This window comes from Orcinus orca, chromosome 18 (assembly GCF_937001465.1).
Source record: "Orcinus orca chromosome 18, mOrcOrc1.1, whole genome shotgun sequence".
Taxonomy (NCBI): Eukaryota; Metazoa; Chordata; class Mammalia; order Artiodactyla; family Delphinidae; genus Orcinus; species Orcinus orca.
The window spans coordinates 67772184-67791430 of NC_064576.1; the positions used below are offsets into that span (position 1 = coordinate 67772184).

Below are 19247 nucleotides of genomic sequence, written 5' to 3' on the forward strand. Positions count from 1 at the left end.
TTTTTTTAGGAACCTCCATACTGTTTTCCATAGTGGCTGTACCAATTTACATTCCCCTCAAGAGTGCACAAGGGTTCCATTGTCTCTATATCTTTGCTAATACTTGTTATTTCTTATCTTTTTAATGATAGCCATTCTGACAGGTGTGAGGTGATATCTCATTGTGGTTTTGACTAGTATTTCCCTGATGATTCGTGATCAAAGTTGTTCAAATGGTGCTATCAGAAGCCTGTTCCCTGAAGTACCTGGTATAATCCTTTTCACAGGCTCTGAGATGCTCCTACTTCGTTGAAGATGAAGCACTCTGGCCTGTAGCTTATTGCAGGTGCTTTCAGGAAAGCATAAGTGTAAAACAGAAAACTCTCTGTAGAAGACAAGAGACTTAAAATTGCTGTGGTTAACCTATTACTGGTAAGTTTCAAGGTGAAAGATCTGATGAGAGTCCACTTTAAAAATAATGAAACTGACAAAAATATTTGGTTGTTTCTGTGGCCTACAGAACAAGATCATAAATTCAGTCAAAAACTACTTTAGACAAAATATCTATAAACCCAATAGACCTATTTTCAAAGAACACAGTGAACATGACAATCTAATTTATAAAATGAATAAACATAATCATTTCAGAGAAAAATCTTGTGATATATAATAATCCTGATGCAATATACCAAGAATAAAGTAAGAGTGTACCTAGAATATATCAAGAATATCAGGTAAAGAGATTTAGTGAGCTGAAGTAGGTCCATCCATGGAAGAAGTAGGTCCATGGAAGAAGTAGGAAGTAGGTCCATCCTAAACATCTGTATGTGAATAGAACACCATAGGTGAATAATGCAAATCTCCAATTGAAAACCACTGGCTTAGAAGATGCCAGATTCAAATGAAAGAAATTGTGCCTAAGTTAACATTTTAAAAATAACTGAAAGTATGACTAATCACACTGTACTGTTATTGTCTAATAACAGGCAAAGCAGCACCAGGATTCTAATAAATAAAGACATGTCACAGATAGCAGGGGCATTGGCAGTTCTTTAGGAACTCCCCATACAGCACACAATTAGTGAAACAGTTATATTCATTACCTTTTACCCATGCAAATTTAACCTTCTATGGTTTCAGTTTTTCACCATTGAGAACAATGATTTTGGCTGTGGGTTTGTCATATAAGGCCTTTATTATGTTGAGGTAAGTTCCCTCGACGACTACTTTTGGAGAGTTTTTATCATAAATGGGTGTTGAATTTTGTTGAAAGCTTTTTCTGCATCTATTGAGATGATCATATGGTTTTTATCCTTCAATTTGTTAATATGGTGTATCATTGATTAATTTGCATATATTGAAGAATCCTTGCATTCCTGGGATAAACCCCACTTGATCACGGTGTATGATCCTTTTAATGTGCTGTTGGATTCTGTTTGCTAGTATTTTGTTGAGGATTTTTGCATCTATGTTCATCAGTGATATTGATCTGTAGTTTTCTTTTTTTGTAGTATCTTTGTCTGGTTTTGGTATCAGGGTGATGGTGGCCTTGTAGAATGAGTTTCGGAGTGTCCCTCCCTCTGCTATATTTTGGAAGAGTTTGAGAAGGATAGGTATTATCTCTTCTCTAAATGTTTGATAGAATTTGCCTGTGAAGCCATTTGGTCCTGGGCTTTTGTTTGTTGGAAGGTTTTTTATCACAGTTTCAATTTCAGTGCTTGTGATTGGTCTGTTCATATCTTCTAATTCTTCCTGGTTCAGTCTCGGAAGGTTGTGCTTTTCTAAGAATTTGTCCATTTCTTCGAGGTTGTCCATTTTATTGGCATACAGTTGCTTGTAGTAATCTCTCATGATCCTTTGTATTTCTGCAGTGTCAGTTGTTACTTCTCCTTTTTCATTTCTGATTCTATTGATTTGAGTCTTCTCCCTTTTTTTTTTTTTGATGATTCTAGCTAAAGGTTTCTCAATTTTGTTTATCTTCTGAAAGAACCAGCTTTTAGTTTTATTGATCTTTGCTATTGTTTCCTTCTTTTTCATTTCTTTCTGATCTAATGTTTATGATTTCTTTCCTTCTGCTAACTTTGGGGGTTTGTTTTGTTCTTCTTTTTGTAATTGCTTTAGGTGTTAGGTTAGGTTGTTTATTTGAGATGTGTCTTGTTTCTTGAGGTAGGATTGTATTGCTGTAAACTTCCCTCTTAGAACTGCTTTTGCTGCATCACATAGGTTTTGGGTCGTCGTGTTTTCACTGTCATTTGTTTCTAGGTATTTTTTTGATTTCCTCTTTGATTTCTTCAGTGATCTCTTGGTTATTAAGTAGTATATCGTTTAGGCTCCATGTGTTTTTATTTTTTACAGATTTTTTTCCTGTAATTGATATCTAGTCTCATAGCATTCTGGTCAGAAAAGATACTTGATATGATTTCAGTTTTCTTAAATTACCAAGGCTTGATTTGTGACCCCAGATATGATCTATCCTGGAGAATGTTCCATGAGCACTTGAGAAGAAAGTGTATTCTGTTGTTTTTGGATGGAATGTCCTATAAATATCAATTAAGTCCACCTTGTTTAATGTGTCATTTAAAGCTTGTGTTTCCTTATTTATTTTCATTTTGGATGATCTGTCCATTGTTGAAAGTACTGTGTTAAAGTCCCCTACTATGATTCTGTTACTGTTGATTTCCCCTTTTATGGCTGTTAGCATTTGCCTTATGTATTGATATGCTACTATGTTGGGCGCATAAATATTTACAATTGTTAGATCTTTTTCTTGGATTGATCCCTTGATAATTATGTAGTGTCCTTCTTTGTCTCTTGTAATAATCTTTGTTTTAAAGTCTATTTTATCTGATATGAGAATTGTTACTCCAGCTTTCTTTTGATTTCCATTTGCATGGAATATCTTTCTCCATCCCCTCACTTTCAGTCTGTATGTGTCCCTAGGTCTGAAGTGGGTCTCTTGTAGACAGCATATATATGGGTCTTGTTTTTGTATCCATTCAGCTGGTCTGTGTCTTTTGTTTAGAGCATTTAATCCATTTTCATTTAAGGTAATTATCGATATGTATGTTCCTGTTAGCATTTTCTTAATTGTTTTGGGTTTGTTATTGTAGGTCTTTTCCTTCTCTTGTGTTTCCTGCCTAGAGAAGTTCCTTTAGCATTTGTTGTAAAGCTGGTTTGGTGGTATTGAATTCTCTTAGCTTTTGCTTGTCTGTAAAGGTTTTAATTTTTCGTTGAATCTGAACGAGATCCTTGCTGGGTAGAGTAACCTTGGTTGTAGGTTTTTCCCTTTCATCACTTTAAATATGTCCTGCCAGTCCCTTCTGGCTTGCAGAGTTTCTGCTGAAAGATCAGCTGTTAACCTTATGGGGATTCCATTGTATGGTATTTGTTGCTTTTCCCTTGCTGCTTTTAACATTTTTTCTTTGTATTTAATTTTTGATAGTTTGATTAATATGTGTCTTGGTGCGTTTCTCCTTGGATTTATCCTGTATGAGACTCTGTGCTTCCTGGACTTGATTAACTATTTCCTTTCCCCTATTAGGGAAGTTTTCAACTATAATCTCTTCAAATATTTTCTCAGATCCTTTCTTTTTCTCTTCTTCTGGGACCCCTATAATTCGAATGTAGGTGCATTTAATGTTGTCTCAGCGGTCTCTGAGACTCTCCTCAATGCTTTTCATTCTTTTTTCTTTATTCTGCTCTGTGGTAGTTATTTCCACTATTTTATCTTCCAGGTCACTTATCCGTTCTTCTGCCTCAGTTATTCTGCTATTGATCCCTTCTAGAGAATTTTTAATTTCATTTATTGTGTTGATCATCATTTTTTGTTTGCTCTTTAGTTCTTCTAGGTCCTTGTTAAACATTTCTTGTAGTTTCTCCATTCTATTTCCAAGATTTTGGATTATCTTTACTATCATTACTCTGAATTCTTTTTCAGGTAGACTGCCTATTTCCTCTTCATTTGTTTTGTCTGGTGGGTTTTTACCTTGCTCCTTCATCTGCTGTGTATTTCTCTGTCTTCTCATTTTGCTTAGCTTACTGTGCTTGGGGTCTCCTTTTCACAGGCTGCAGGTTCATAGTTCCTGTTGTTTTTGGTGTCTGCCCCCAGTGGGTAAGGTCGTTCAGTGGGTTGTGTAGGCTTCCTGGTGGAGTGGACTGGTGCCTGTGTTCTGGTGGATGAGACTGGATCTTGTCTTTCTGGTGTGTAGGACCATGTCCAGTGGTGTGTTTTGGGGTCTGTGAATTTATTATGATTTTAGACAGCCTCTCTGCTAATGGGTGGGTTTGTGTTCCTGTCTTGCTAGTTGTTTGGCATGGGGTGTTCAGCACTGGAGCTTGCTGGTCACTGAGTGGAGCCGGGTCTTAGCGTTGAGATGGAGATCTCTGGGAGAGCTCTCACTGATTGATATTATGTGGGGCTGGGAGGTCTCTGGTGGTCCAATGTCCTTAACTCGGCTCTCCCACCTCAGAGGCTCAGGCCTGATGCCCGGCCGGAGCACCAATACCCTGTCAGTCACACTGCTCAGAAGAAAAGGGAGAAAAAAAAGAAAGAAAAATAAAATAAAATAAAGTTATTAAAATAAAAAAATTATTAAAATGAAAAAAAAGTTATAAAAAAAAAGAAGAGAGCACCCAAACCAATAAACACATCCACCAATGATACCAAGCACTAAAAACTATACTAAGATAAACATAAAAATTAGAAACTAGTCTGTCGCAGACAGCAAACCCCAAGTCTACAGTTGCTACCAAAGTCCACGGCCTCTATTTTGGGATGATTCGTTGTCTCTTCAGGTATTCCACAGATGCAGGGTACATCAAGTTGATTGTGGAGATTTAATCCACTGCTCCTGAGGCTGCTGGGAGAGATTTCCCTTTCTCTTCTCTGTTCTCACAGCTCCTGGGGTTCAGCTTTGCATTTGCCCTGCCTCTGCATGTAGATCACCCTCTGGCATCTGTTGTTTGCCCAGGCAGGAGTGGGTTAAAGGAGCGGCTGATTAGGGGGCTCTGGCTCACTCAGGCCGGGGGGGAGGGAGGGGCACGGAGTGCGGGGCAAGCCTGCGGCGGCAGAGGCCGGCGTGACGTTGCACCAGCCTGAGGCGCGCCGTGTGTTCTCCCAGGGAAGTTGCCTGGGACCCTGGCAGTGGTGGGCTGCACAGGCTCCCCGGAAGGGGGATGTGGATAGTGACCTGTACTCGCACACAGGATTCTTGGTGGTGGCAGCAGCAGCCTTAGCGTCTCATGCCCGTCTCTGGTGTCCCCACAGATAGCCACAGCTCGCGCCCGTCTCTGGAGCTCGTTTAGGCGGTGCTCTGCATCCCCTCTCCTCGCGCACCGTGAAACAATGGTCTCTTGCGTCTTAGGCAGGTCCAGGCTTTTTCCTGGACTCCCTCCCGGCTAGCTGTGGCGCACTAGCCCCCTTCAGGCTGTATTCACACAGCCAACCCCAGTCCTTTCCCTAGGATCTGACCTCCGAAGCCCGAGCCTCAGCTCCCAGCCCCCACCTGCCCCGGTGGGTGAACAGACAAGCCTCTCAGGCTGGTGAGTGCTGGTTGGCACCGATCGTCTGTGCGGGAATCTCTCCGCTTTGCCCTCCGCACCCCTGTGGCTGTGCTCTCCTCTGCGGCTCTGAAGCTCCCCCCCCTCTGCCACCCGCAGTCTCCGCCCGTGAAGGGGCTTCCTAGTGTGTGGAAACCTGTCCTCCTTCACACCTCCCTCCCAGAGGTGCAGGCCCCATCTCTATTCTTCTGTCTCTGTTTTTTCTTTTGTCTTTTTCCCTACCCAAGTACGTGGGGATTTTCTTGTCTTTTGGGAGGTCTGAAGGTCTTCTGCCAGCATTCAGTAGGTGTTCTGTAGGAGCTGTTCCATATGTAGATGTATTTTTGATGTATTTGTGGGGAGGAAGGTGATCTCCACGTCTTACTCCTCTGCCATCTTGAAGGTCCTCTGTCAAGAATAAACTTTGATAACTAACTGTTAACCAAGATGTAGCCAATAATCCAAGAAACATTTTGTCATTGTAACAGAGGGAAAACTAAATTCTAGTTTTACATCAGTATAATATTTGATACTAAAGCTCTTTGTGACAGTCCTACGAATAAAACCATCAAACCATAGCTAGCTCTGACCAGAGTGAATAAATTTCCTTTTTATTGAACCTCTATAACTTCCTATTTCCTGCATATTCTTTATAGTACAGGTTTTGAAATGGAGAAAAATGAACACATTCATTAAAACACCCCAAATATATAGATTCTCCATACCCTCAAAAAATGAGATAAAAAGAATATAAACTTATAATTATGCTTAGTAATTAATGCTTCAGTATCCCATCTTATTTAGAAATGATCTGGTATTTAATGAATATCCATTAATTTACTCAATTTAGTGTCAGTCCAAGATTTTAAATGATCTAAAAATCTTGGAAACTATCATTAAGCTGACATATTATAAGATATAATTAATATTGAAATAAAGTTTTTAGAATAATGATTTAATTTAGTTAAACACAAGTTTGCATTATTCATAATCTTAAACATTTAGTAGAAGTAATGTTAGCTTTTTCCATAAGTAAACCTATATAAATTTAGGAAGAACATACCAAAGTAAAATCAAAATGTAATCTTGTTTGATACTAAATGCTGGTATCACAGAGAAGATTTAACTGTTTTTACTAAACCAACAATATTAAATTAGTCTCATTTGAAAAAATTTATCTAAATTATATGAACTTTAATTCTTAAAATATTTGAGTTAGTTTCATTAAGAATATCTGTTTTTAGCACACTGAAATTATTAGTGAAGTTTCCTTAATTTCTGGGAATTTTAGGAATATTCAACTCATGTAAGTACTATTTATCTCTATAAGCCAATCAGAATAGAGCTCCTTTAATTGAAGAGACTTTATAATCTAATTTATTAATATTACACACTCACTCAAGAAGTAAAGGTTCTTCTAAATTATAGACATACAAAGATTCAGAAAAGATATATAAACATATTTGTATGTTTGAAAAAGAGCTTATTATTGAATTATTATTATTTGAATTTTAAAATTTCAGCCACGGGTCAAACATGCAGAAATACAAAATTCACAAGTCCGGATATGCACTTCTCAATGGCCATGACATTCTTAACTGATTTGAGCTCAAAATAGACAAATAACCAAACGAATGTCTTGAACACGTCTCTTCTTACAATTCAGATTAGCAAAGTGAAGCCCTTGAAATTACAAAAGCACTGTAGCTAAGAATTGTTTTTATACTTTTAAAATGTTGTAAAAAAATTGATGATTATGTGACACAGAGTTACTGTGGCCCACAAATTTTAAAATATTACTATCTGGCCTTTAACAGAAAATGTTTACCCACCCCTGCAATTCAGTCAGAGGCCTCCAAACAGTCTCAGGAGAATTTGGATTCTTCTCTTAAGAAGGCACAAGAAGGATATTCAATTTTTGAATTCTAAAGCAATACCTGAAGCCCATATCAGAAACAGTAGTTTCTAAAATCAAGGCTTTTCCTTCTCAAGAGCTTAGTTTGTTTGAGAGTGAAAAAAAAATGCTTCTTAAAAACCGAGAGATGTTGGTATCATAACAATTTATTAGAAAAAGAAGAGATGAGACTCATTCTACCCTGGCCCAGGGAGATCAATAAAATGTTGGCTTGTGCTTGGGTGGGGTGTGTGGCCTGTCCTTAGAGGAGGTCAGTGGGCCTAAAAGGAGGAGGACCTAGTGACCTTTACTCTGAGAAAGATGGGCTAGCACCTGCAGGCCACCTGCATTTGGAATAATCACTTCACAGTGTCTGAGCTGAGGGGTCAGGTGAGCTGTCTGTCACTTGGGTGTGAGGGTCTCCTTCCACAGATGGCTATAATTGCCTGTGGATCACTTAGCAGAAGGTATACCCCAAGACTTTGTGGAGCCCCATTCAAACTGCCTTAAGTGGACACCTGCCCCCCTTTAATGGCCCAGAACGTACAGGTTAGAAATGGGGGTGGGGGGACTGGGTTTAATCCCAGAAAAATGATGATAGTGCAGAAGACAAAATGCGTGTGTATATTCAGTAGGTCTGCACAATAGTAAAACTTAATCCCATTATATCTCTGGTAAAAGGAGAATAATAACCTCATAGGGTTGTTACAGAGATTAAATGAAATAATAAATGTAAAACGCTTAGCACAGAGCCTGGCACATAATCAGTGCTCAAAAAATGATAGCCAGTAATATTATCTAAAAATGACATTTTAAATTAAATTAGGGCCATAGAAAGCAACATGTCTGGGAAATGGCACTTTACATACAGAGAAGCCTTCGTTGAGTTTCATTCAACTCAGGCACTCAGCCAACATATAGTACGTGCAAAGCACTGGGTTCTGTGGAGGAGACCATGGTGATATAGACAGTCTCTGTGCTGTATGAAGTAGGGTCAAAATATATTTTTTAAAAAGTTTATATAAGACAGTATGAATAAGTGCAATGATATAATTACTTAAGTGAATTAATATTAAGAACTCAAGTTAATCTCCCCAGCACTTTCTTTTCTATCTAGCTAGATTCCATTTTCCTTCTAATGTGTTTTTCTTAAAATTCAAAAATATGTTTACTAATGAGAATATTAACCTATTTTGTATCTTTATTGGTCATATTGAGTGATCCTATATGGCCTTTACTACATCAGCTTGTAAGTAAGGATTGTCACGGGACTGGACTCTCCTCAAAAGTGTATAGATTGTACTGCATAGAGGACCTGTTGGAGTTAAATATCTACTTTTTCCCAACTTTTTCACAGTTAATTGTTTCTGAGTCTGAATTATGAGAAGTCATGCTTTGGGTTCTGGGAGAGTATGATTGCAGAGCTGTTGCTAATAGGAATTTACAGTGTGACTTGTTCTATCATCACTATGCTCAACTCCAGAAACAAAAATTATACTTCAGTGGAAAATGAAATATTATCCATCTTCCCAGTTTTCTTCCTCTAGCCCTACAACAAATTCTAGGTCATCGTCTTTGAGCTATTTTGCAGGGTTTGCAAACTGTAGGTAATTGACAGATATGCAAACTCTGTCTTGTCCAGTAGACTTCCCTGCCCCTTGAGAAAAAACAGTTTTGCCCCCATTTACAATTTGATTCCTTTACTCCCTTAAGTTTGTGCTTTTTGACTTTTCCTTTGAACTGGTTTTAACATTTGCCTATGTTAAAGAAAAAAAAATATTCTGACACGTTAAAATGGTAAGGAAGAGTCTATTCAGGACTATTATGATAGGTGTCAAGACTATTGCAATAGGGAAGTGATACTGAGCTCAACTCTAAATACAGCAAAGACAGCTGGGGATTTATAGCCAACTAGCTGAGTGAGCGGGTGAGCAGATGAAAAGTTAATAAGCAGGGACATCAAGGGTAGAGGGATTCTTGCTAAACTGACTTAACAGGATTCTTCTTGAAGACAGGCCAGGGTTATCAGATATCAAGGATGGAGATTCTCTCTAAATGGACATAACAAGATTCTTGCTAAAATTGGTCTGTGCCATCCTATCAAGGACTAGGGCCAGAGGTTGAGATCTAGTTGAGAAAAGGGCTCAGATGTCATGGAGAGAGACTCTCACATAATGAGTAAAATAAAAATTTTAAACACGTATGCATTTTCATTTATTTATGAGAGACATTGTTCTACTTTTTCTGAAACTTATCTTTTAACACAGACAAAGCATTTCTTGTAGTATTTACCAAGCACATCTAGGACATATATTAACTGAATTATGTTTAAAGAAGCTCTGAATTCTCAACAGTGTGGGAAAAGAAGTATGCCAGTTTTTATTAGAAAACAGTAAAATATTAAAGGAATCTATCTTATAAACAATAGAGCAACAAATACACCACATTATTTTTCCTATAGAGAGCCACCAAATTTAACAAAATTAGTTTTAATTAAAAGAAGAAAATAAAAGGGGAAGACACTACATGTAACTTGTATATAAAAGACATTCACATAAGATGAACATTTCAGGAAATAGAAGGTCTTAAATGCTGATTATGCCAGTTCCATTTAGTAAGAAAATAGTTACCATGGGAACAGTGAGTGTATATGGTATTTCACTTTCACATTAAGACAGCTTCTAAAACGAAAGCATTTAGTGAACACTTGTTCTTGACATCGTTTGTAAGTGGCAGTGGCTCATAAAGAATGTGGCATTTCAATTTAGATTCATTGTATCAGTACGTCTGTATGATTTTCTCATTTCATGATAAAATAATTTGAATAAACCTGACCTATTTTAGGGATTTTTATAACCTATATACATTACATATTTTTCCTTCCAAACTAGGGCCACAGCATCCTTTTGATTATAGGTTTTTCTTTAGAATATCAGGTTCTTGGGTGGATTTCTACTCCTAGCTTGTGACATTCACGTATGGCTAATCAATTTTAAAATGTTTGATGAAGAGGTTGGTCCGAATTTAGAGGAAACCTAGAATATGGGGACCCAGACTAGGAAACTGGGTATCCTGAAGGTTTCCAAACTCTAGGTTCTTAAGCTCATGGCTCAGTTACTAATTTCATATCTCCACCCCTGCCTGGGGCTGGCCAGGCCACCAGTTTTAAGACCTGGCTTGGCTGAAGCTGGCCTCAGCCCTTGTGTCCTGCTGCAGCCTCCCCAGCCTCCTCTTTCCATCTATCAACAGCACTCAGGTGCATTGGCTTCTCCAGATCTCTTTTATGTTACGTCCAAAAACAGTTACTCATCTTAGCCAAGGAATGTATTGATTCTGGGTAAGTAAGTAACCATTAATTTTGTGATTTTAGCTCTAATGTACCTTTGGGGATAAGGATGGATTGTTTAAAGTGTAGGTTCTCTGACGTTCTGCAAATCTTTAGAAGGCCGTTTTAAATATTTACAAGTATACACCAAGTTGAGAAATCAGTACCATATTAGAAACCAGAAGGACTTTAGCTCTAGCTCTGCTACCAATTAGCTAAGTGACTTGGGTAAATCACGCCTATTACTCCCAGAAAATAAGGTAGCCGGAATACTCCTTTAGCATATTTCTTTCATGAACTTTAAGAAGGTTCTAGACATCATAATGGAAAAAAGACATTAACAACACAAGCCAAAGACTTCACCATCCAAATTTTTTCTAGTTTGTGATTACTCATTCCATAAAAGCAATTAACATTGTCTTGGGCTTATGAATAATGTTTGAACTGTTAAAGAATGAAGAGGGAAAAAAACAGCTTACTTCCTAAATATGTCTTGAATCTGTCACTTCTAAATCCTTGCTGTCACTGCCCTACTTCAGCCATCACTATTTTTTTTTTTCCCCCCTGAACTGCTGACTAGCCCCTTATGGGGTCTCTTTGCCCCTACTGCTATGTCCCCTTACACATAATCCACGTGACCATCCAAGTGCCAGAACCTAGCTATCCATCTGCCTTCTGCTCCTTAAGCACGTATTTCTAAATACATTTAATATGCTACTCAACAGCTCTCCAAACCCAAATCCTGTTCCTGTGCTCCTCTTTTTTTTTTTTTTTTTTGGCGGTATGCGGGCCTCTCACTGCAGTGGCCTCTCCCGTTGCGGAGCACAGGCTCCGGACGCGCAGGCTCAGCGGCCATGGCTCACGGGCCCAGCTGCTCCGCAGCATGTGGGATCTTCCCGGACCGGGGCACGAACCTGTGTCCCCTGTATTGGCAGGCGGACTCCCAACCACTGCGCCACCAGGGAAGCCCCTGTGCTCCTCTTTAAGTGCAGACACCAGTACCTATAGAGTTGCCAAGCATGAAAATTCTGTTATCAACCCTTTCAAGTCAGGCCCCAACAAGGGTCCTCCTGCCTGGTGTCACTCGAGCCAACAGAGTGAGACCGAGTTCGCTTCAGAAGGAAAGGAAAGTTTTATTCTTCTATCAAAGAACGGAGAGGTGTGAGCTTAAACGCTGTCCCCGATAGGCTGTGGGCGGGGCTGCTCTCCAGGGATCCCGTCAGCGGGCAGGGGGCGGGGTTCTCGCTGGGCGGTCCCCTCGCTGGGCGGGCCCAGTTGTGCCTCTTAAGCTCCAGATCGCAGTGCCCGGCGTCCGCCGCCATCTTGGGTTGAGGGTCGTTGTAGGCTCTTCTGCGCACAGCCTAAGTTGGGGGTGCTGGTGCAGTCGTTTCACACCTGGGAGCTTGGATCTGAAGAGGCCACCTGGGAACGCGGCCTCTGCATGCAGCACCCTAGGAGCCAGTGAAACTAGACTGAGCACGAAGGACAAGAAGAAAAAAAAAGGTTAGACTTTATTTTATTACCCAGATTCTATTTTTATTTCCCGGGAATTGTTAATGGGCTTTACCGGTGACAATTGGGAATTGACTTTGACTCCTTTCTCATCCCAGCACTTTCTCTAAATCATCAGTCCAGTTAATTCCCTCCATCCTTAGTATCTTTTAAATGTGTCCCCCCTCTCTCATGCACTGCTGCTGCCTCCACTAAAGCCACCACAGTGCCGCCCAGGTATTACCGAAACAGCCTCTGAATTGAGGATCTGCTCCTTTAGTCTTGGTCCCTCTTTCCATCTGTGAAAGTGCAGACAGGTGGTCTCCACCCTAGAAGAAAAGTTTATCCCAAGCTATAGACAGTCAATTTCCTTACTCTGCCTTTTCTCTATAAAAATCTCTGCCCAGCCCCTGTTGGCGGAGCATTCCTAACCACTTCTGGTTTGGTGCTGCCGGATTGGAAGTGATTTTTGCTCAGATAAACTCTTAAACTTTTAGCATACCTGAGTGCAACTTTTAACAGTGGCAAACCCAGCGCCCCAGGCTCTGGCCACTCTGCCTCCGGAGCCTCATTCTCTTGTACCTCCTGGCCTTACACTTGGTGTTTCACACCCATAACCCCCAGTAGTTCTTCCAAATAGAGATGATAAAATCATGTATTTTAGGTCTTCGCTCTACCAGGGCTTGCTTCCTATACCTCCTTCAGTCCTCAGCTCACCTGTAACATCTTTCAGGCTCTTCTCTGACCGCCCACCCGCCCACCTACTCCCACAGGTGCTCCTGTTCACGCCCCCACCATGCTCTGTTCACATCTCCAGCATTGCGCTCAGCATCCTGGGTGATATAATTACCTGCGTATTTGTCTCTTCCCTGACTGGGTTCTGTGCTCCGTCAGAAGGCGATGACTGTCTTCTGACGTAGGAATTACCCCTGGTGGGGGACTGGTTGCTGGTAGGATTGTGGAACCGCCAGGAATTCCATGTAGAAGGAGCTGAGAGTTGAGACACGGGGTCGGGGGATGAGAAGAGGCTGAAGTGTGGGCAGCGGCCAGACTCTGAAAGCCTTCCAAGCTGTGGCCCACTTCTGACTTATTTTTCCTCTTGTTAATAGGGGTTGTTTGGCTGTGCTTTTCCAGACAAAATGAAGCAGATAATAAATGCAATGTTTTTTGTCTTTCTATCAGAGAAGCAAAAAAAATGATTTGTCTCGGGAAAAAAAATCAGCTAACAAAGGGAGTGGTTGTAAACAATAGAATTAATTGCCTCTCCTAGGACTGTTATTTGGTGTCTATTTAAGGCTACTAGATTTTATTTTAATTACTCCGTTGTGTACCGTATTTGCATATATTTGCATATGTCTCTGTGATGGCTTTAAGGGATCTAACTAAGATGACTTCAGCTGACTAAAAGCCTTGCTTTCAGAGCCTAAAAAATAAAATAGCTCACAGAGAACAAAAGGAAGTGTCTTAGGGCAGAGATATGGCAGACAGTTAAGGGTTGTCCTTCCGGGTGTTGTGAACCCAAGTCCATGTGCCCGACTCGCAGTGAGGCCAAACAAACCAAAAGTCAGAGTTTGGAGCGGAGAAAGGTTTATTGCAAGGGCCACACATGGAGAAGCGGGTGGCGCATGCTCAAAAGACGTGAGCTCCCCTTTTTAAAGATGAGGGAGTCGAGTCACAGGGTGTGTGATCAGCTCGTGAACAGTTCTCTGATTGGTTGATGGTGAGGTAACAGGGCAGTGTCCCAAGAGTTAACATTATCTGGGCTTCCCTGGTGGCGCAGTGGTTGAGAGTCCGCCTGCAGATGCAGGCGACATGGGTTCCTACCCCCAGTCCGGGAAGATCCCACATGCTGCGGAGCATGGCATGAGCCATGGCTGCTGAGCCTGCGCGTCCGGAGCCTGCGCGTCCAGAGCCTGTGCTCCGCAACGGGAGAGGCCCCAGCAGTGAGAGGCCCGCGTACTGCAAAAAAAAAAAAAAAAGAGTTAACATTGTCAATCCTCAGGCTCCACTAGATCTGGGGGCTACATGCTCATGGTCAACAAATAGATGACCTAATTATTTCTGGTACTCCTTTTTGTAAGGTGTGGTAGGCTGGATAATGGGCTCCCAAAGATCTTCATGTCCTAATCCCCAGGACATAAAATACGTTACCTTAAAAGACAAATTAAGGGTTTTGAGATGGAAGATTGCTCTGAGTTATCTGAGTGAGCCCAGTATAACCATAAGGGTTACATAAAAGAGAAGAGAACGTGGTGTGATGATGGAGCCAGTGGTTGGAGTGGTTTGCTTTGCTGACGGACCAAGGGGCCATAAGCCAAGGGATATGGGTGGGCACTAGAAGCTGAAAAAGGTAAGGAAGTGTATTCTCCCCCCAGAACCTCCAGCAGGAACCATTCCTGCCAACATCCTGATTTTAGTCTATTCAAGCTTGTTTTGGACTTCTGACCGCCGGAACTGAAAGGGGATATATTTGTGTTGTTTTAAGCCAAGTCTGTGGTGATTTTTTATAGGGGCAATAGGAAATTGACACGTAAGTTAAAAACAAACAAACAAACAAAAAACCCAAATCTTTGTGATTTTCAGGAGCCCTCTGGAAAACCCCAAATATAGTTTAGGTATAAAAGACACCTTGAATTTTTTTCCCCCAATTTTAGAATCTGCTCTTGAAAGAAAAAAATCGAAAGTTTGGGGAAATTTGGTCGTTTACTAAGAGAGTATCGTAGATGCTCGAGTACATGAATAGTTTTAGCTGAACTACTTTTTAATCAGAGTGACAATGGAAAATATTAAATATCATGACTTTGGCTCTTTCAGTGAGAATTTCTTTTAATAATAAAGAACATTAGTAAATCAGCCAAAGTACAGAAAATTATTTTAGTGAGATATGGAATCTCTGATATCAAGAGAAGATTACATAGATGATAAATAATAACCTTTCCTGCTCCTTGTTAAGAGCAGACCAAATACTCCAAGATCAATTTTAATGGAAAGAAGACCAGATTCTAATTTTGTATTAACATAATATTGGGCCATAAAGGATTAAAATAATTATTTCTTTATTTAAAACATGAATTACTTCATCAAAACGGAGGCAACTTTGCCAAATTTTGAACATGTATCCTTGCTTATTTTTAGGTTTCTTATTTGTGTTTATTACAAACCAAGGCGGCAAAATCATTTTCTGCATTTCCTCTTCAATTTTATATATCCATTCAAGTTTGAACCTTCACTATCTGCATTCCCATTTTGGAATAATATGCTTAGTTTTAGGACAAATTCCTCTCCTTTTTTCTTAATAAACACTCTATTACCTTTTATACACAGTGATATTTCTCTGCCACCCTTTTCCTACCAGACTCTTAATCACCCATATTAGTTTCAACTTTTAGCTGAAGGAGCTAACTTCTGCTTACAGACAGAACGAGGTGGGGGGATGAGGAGTCGATCTTTCAAATTTAAGCATTTTAGAAAGTCAGAAGAGTAAACCTAATATGCCTTCCAATAGTCATGTGGATCATTTTATCACATTGTTAAAATGGCAAAAACAAACACCTTCATTAACACGGTGGTTCTAATTTTTTTCTCCAGGAGATGTTTGTTAATGTTTGGTGACATTTTTGATTGTTATGACTTGGAGGGGAGGGGTAGTGCTAATGGCATCTAGTGGATAGAGGCCAGGGATGTGGATATTCTGCAATGCACAGGATAGTCCTGCACAGCAAAGAATTACCTTGTCCAAAATGCCAACAGTATGCCAACAGTATTTGAGAACCCCCTGCTTAACATAACCTCAAGGTATAGCCACATTGCAACCTATTATATGAGATATAGATATGAAAATATACATATATATGTCTCAAACTTGAGACGAGATATATATATTTATAATCTTTGCCTCTTATGTTGCAATGTGGCTTTATCTTGAGTTTATATTAAGCAGGGTTTTTCATATTATATATATATATATGAACTATGTTTTCAGACCAATGTTACAGTATTTTATCTTATTAGAAATTATCTTTGTATAACTGAATCACTTTGCTGTACAGCAGAAATTAATACAACATTGTAAATCTACTTCAATAAAGTTAAAAAAAATTATCCAGATATCCAAAGATTTTTTATTAACTCAATATTATCTTAAGATCTTGAAAATTATGTATAAGCTGATATACTATAGAACACAATCACTATTCAATAATAATTTTATGTTTTTCATAACTCCAAATTTTTATGAAATGTGTTGGCTTGTCTGATCAGTAAACCCATATATGAGTTTTGAGGAATTCAGATGAAATTGTTTACTCATGAGAAAAAAGACCTACTGTGAAATGTTTTCTTGCATTATACTCTACATAGATAAATTCAGGGAGAAGACATATAGCTGCTTTTAAACCAAAGTGATCAAACAAGTCTAATATGTCCAAAGATTTACTTTGATTACATAAAGTTGGGTTATTTTATAAAAATGCTTCTGAGCTAGCAGTTTTTATGCTAGCTAGTGGTTGGTTTGTGGATTTGGGGTATATGGGTGATAGCATATTTAAAGTATCAGAAGTTTAGTTTACTTTTCAGGAATTCTGGTAATATTAGATTTATGTAAGGGCTTATCATTATTTACAACACAATGAAAACAGCTCCTTTATGAGGCTTTATATCTATTTTATTAATACTTGCCCAGTGTAGTTATGTATTTCAGTCTCTGGCAACAAGAGGAAAAGGTATTTTCAATGACAAACAGCTGGACAAACAGCTTGACTATTCAGTTCTATAACATCAGCCATAGGTCAGAAGTAAACTCAAAATCACAAAAAGCAAGTGGCCCAGGTTGTAAAGAGTTATTCCCCTTTACAGTGGTCACTTTAAAAAACTGACTTGAGCTTGCAGACAACCCGAAAAAGAAACAAAAATACAAACAAACCAGATTTTCTGCTTTTCACCTGATATCCATCGTCCATTTGAGGCTCTTTGTGGTACGGCCCCCCAAACTGCCAAAATATTATCTTTAAAATGTTAAAATATGACTCATACAAATATGGAATAAACATAAACACATGTTAAAGATTTACTTAACTCATTGATGAGGGAACCAGCGAAGTGGTAAAGCTGGTTCAAAATTCATTTGAGGTACAGTGCATTTAAAGACAATGAAAAAGAAAAGATTGCCAGGTAGATACAAAGTTGTTTTATGTCCAAAAGTGCAATTAAAGTATAACCTTTGGGGTTACTTTTTCTTCTTCACAGAAATCATTTAATCTCTATCAGACAAAAATCTGACAGTTACACTGTAACTTCACAGCATCTGAACCCTAATCAACAGTAAATGGTATGACAAAGATACAGTCCCATGGAGAATTAAATAATCCCTGCACGGGTCTATCAGACAGTGATTCAATATGACATTGAATCAGGACGAGCAGCCTTCCTTTTTCCTTAAGTTTTTGTTAATTTTCTGAGTACAATATTCTCCTGTAATTGGCCCCAGGGAACTTACAAGGAAATGTAGATTTCCACATTCAGGAAGAGAAGGTCTCTTTCACTCATTCAACAAAAATATTTGACATTTATTATGTACCAGGCACTGCACTAGGCCTGGAAGTATAGCAATGAACAAAACATAAAAATCTCTGATTACCCTTACTTCTAGTAGGAGGAGGTAGATTATAAGCAAGAGGTGTTTACATATTAGATGGAGACAAGGGCTGTTGAGATGTGTGATAGTGTGTTCAATGATGGAAAGTGCTAAGAAGAATGAAGCAGGAAGGGGGGATGGGGAGTGTTAGCATTTTTAGGAAAGGCAACCAAGGAAACACTCATGGAAGTGATGCCTGAGTAAAGATCTGAAGGAGGTGAGGAGGAAGGGTGCCAAGGTGGGGCAAAGGGAGAGGATGGAGTCCGTATTGTGCTCCTTAGGAGAGAAGGGTGTGAAGAGGGAAATTTCTAACAGTCAGGTATGGGCTTAGATGCCGTTTAGGAACTTCGGTATTATATTGCCATGATAACCATTGTGTGGTTACATACCATGCCGTAACCATGCATAATAACTATTGTATGGTTCTAAAGAGGTTTGCTAAGGTTTGGGCTTTACTGAGGCTGATGAATTTGGGGCTCCTAGTACCGTGATTTTTCAATCATAAATTATATTTGGTTAATTTTAAATGATAAAAACATTTAAGTGATAAAATAATCATTATATTCTTTTAAGGATTTTTACAATGATATGTCATAGATCCTATTCTACCTCCTGCCTTAAGCTCTTTTGGGAGAGAAAAAAGGGTGATTTTTAAAAAGTACTACATTATGCCTTAGTCTTTTCTTCTCCTTTACAAGCCTATCTGGAAAGTGCACCTGTCATTGATTTTGGTCTCAAAAATCCTGCTTTTTTCCCATAGTTTAATTTCATTTCTACACAAGAAAAGTACCACTTTAATATTGTATATATGTCATGCAGAGAAGAGTAGAAATATTAATTGCCAGTGCTTCAGTCCAATTTGTGTGTCTCTAAGAAATGTCAGTGATAGGCAGCATGTGCTTCTGATGATGGTGAGTCAGCAGAACAGATGTGGCTTAAATAGAAACAACCTAAGCACATGATAGAAGGTACTCGGGGGTAATTGGCAAAGTTGGTAGGATGGTGCACCAATTAGCTTAGTATGAAGAAGGTACTCAGAAGAGTATATTATCGTGGAAATACTAATGGAACAAAGTAGTTTTAAAACAGGCCCTTTACATCTTTCAGGATGATTTTTTCAGCAGTACCAGGTCACAGGCTCTGCAGTATTATGGTAGTAATAGATCTGAATCAGCAATCCAAGGGGAATTTCAACTTCAATTAAAATTCCTGCTTGGCTGTAACCTCTACTGTTTTCAAATCAAATTGACTCAAGTTATTTGTGTACTTACACAATTAGAAACTCCTGCGGGCACCTAGCGTCTCATCAGTGTACAGCCAAAGTTTGCAGAGTTGAATAACAGCACTGCCACTGAATCTAATGTCACTCATGGACACTGATCGTGACA

At 39.2% G+C, this 19247-nt stretch overlaps 1 long non-coding RNA gene across 1 annotated transcript; it reads right to left on the reverse strand.

Annotated features, from left to right (window-relative positions):
* Nucleotides 1-11855: 11855 nt before the first annotated feature.
* Nucleotides 11856-13670, reverse strand: LOC125961987 (uncharacterized). The gene is made up of 3 exons (XR_007473240.1): nt 12945-13670; nt 12472-12556; nt 11856-12208 (listed from the first exon to the last, which is right to left on the reverse strand). It is a non-coding gene; the product is annotated as an uncharacterized LOC125961987 (long non-coding RNA).
* Between the last annotated feature and the right edge of the window lie 5577 nt (nt 13671-19247).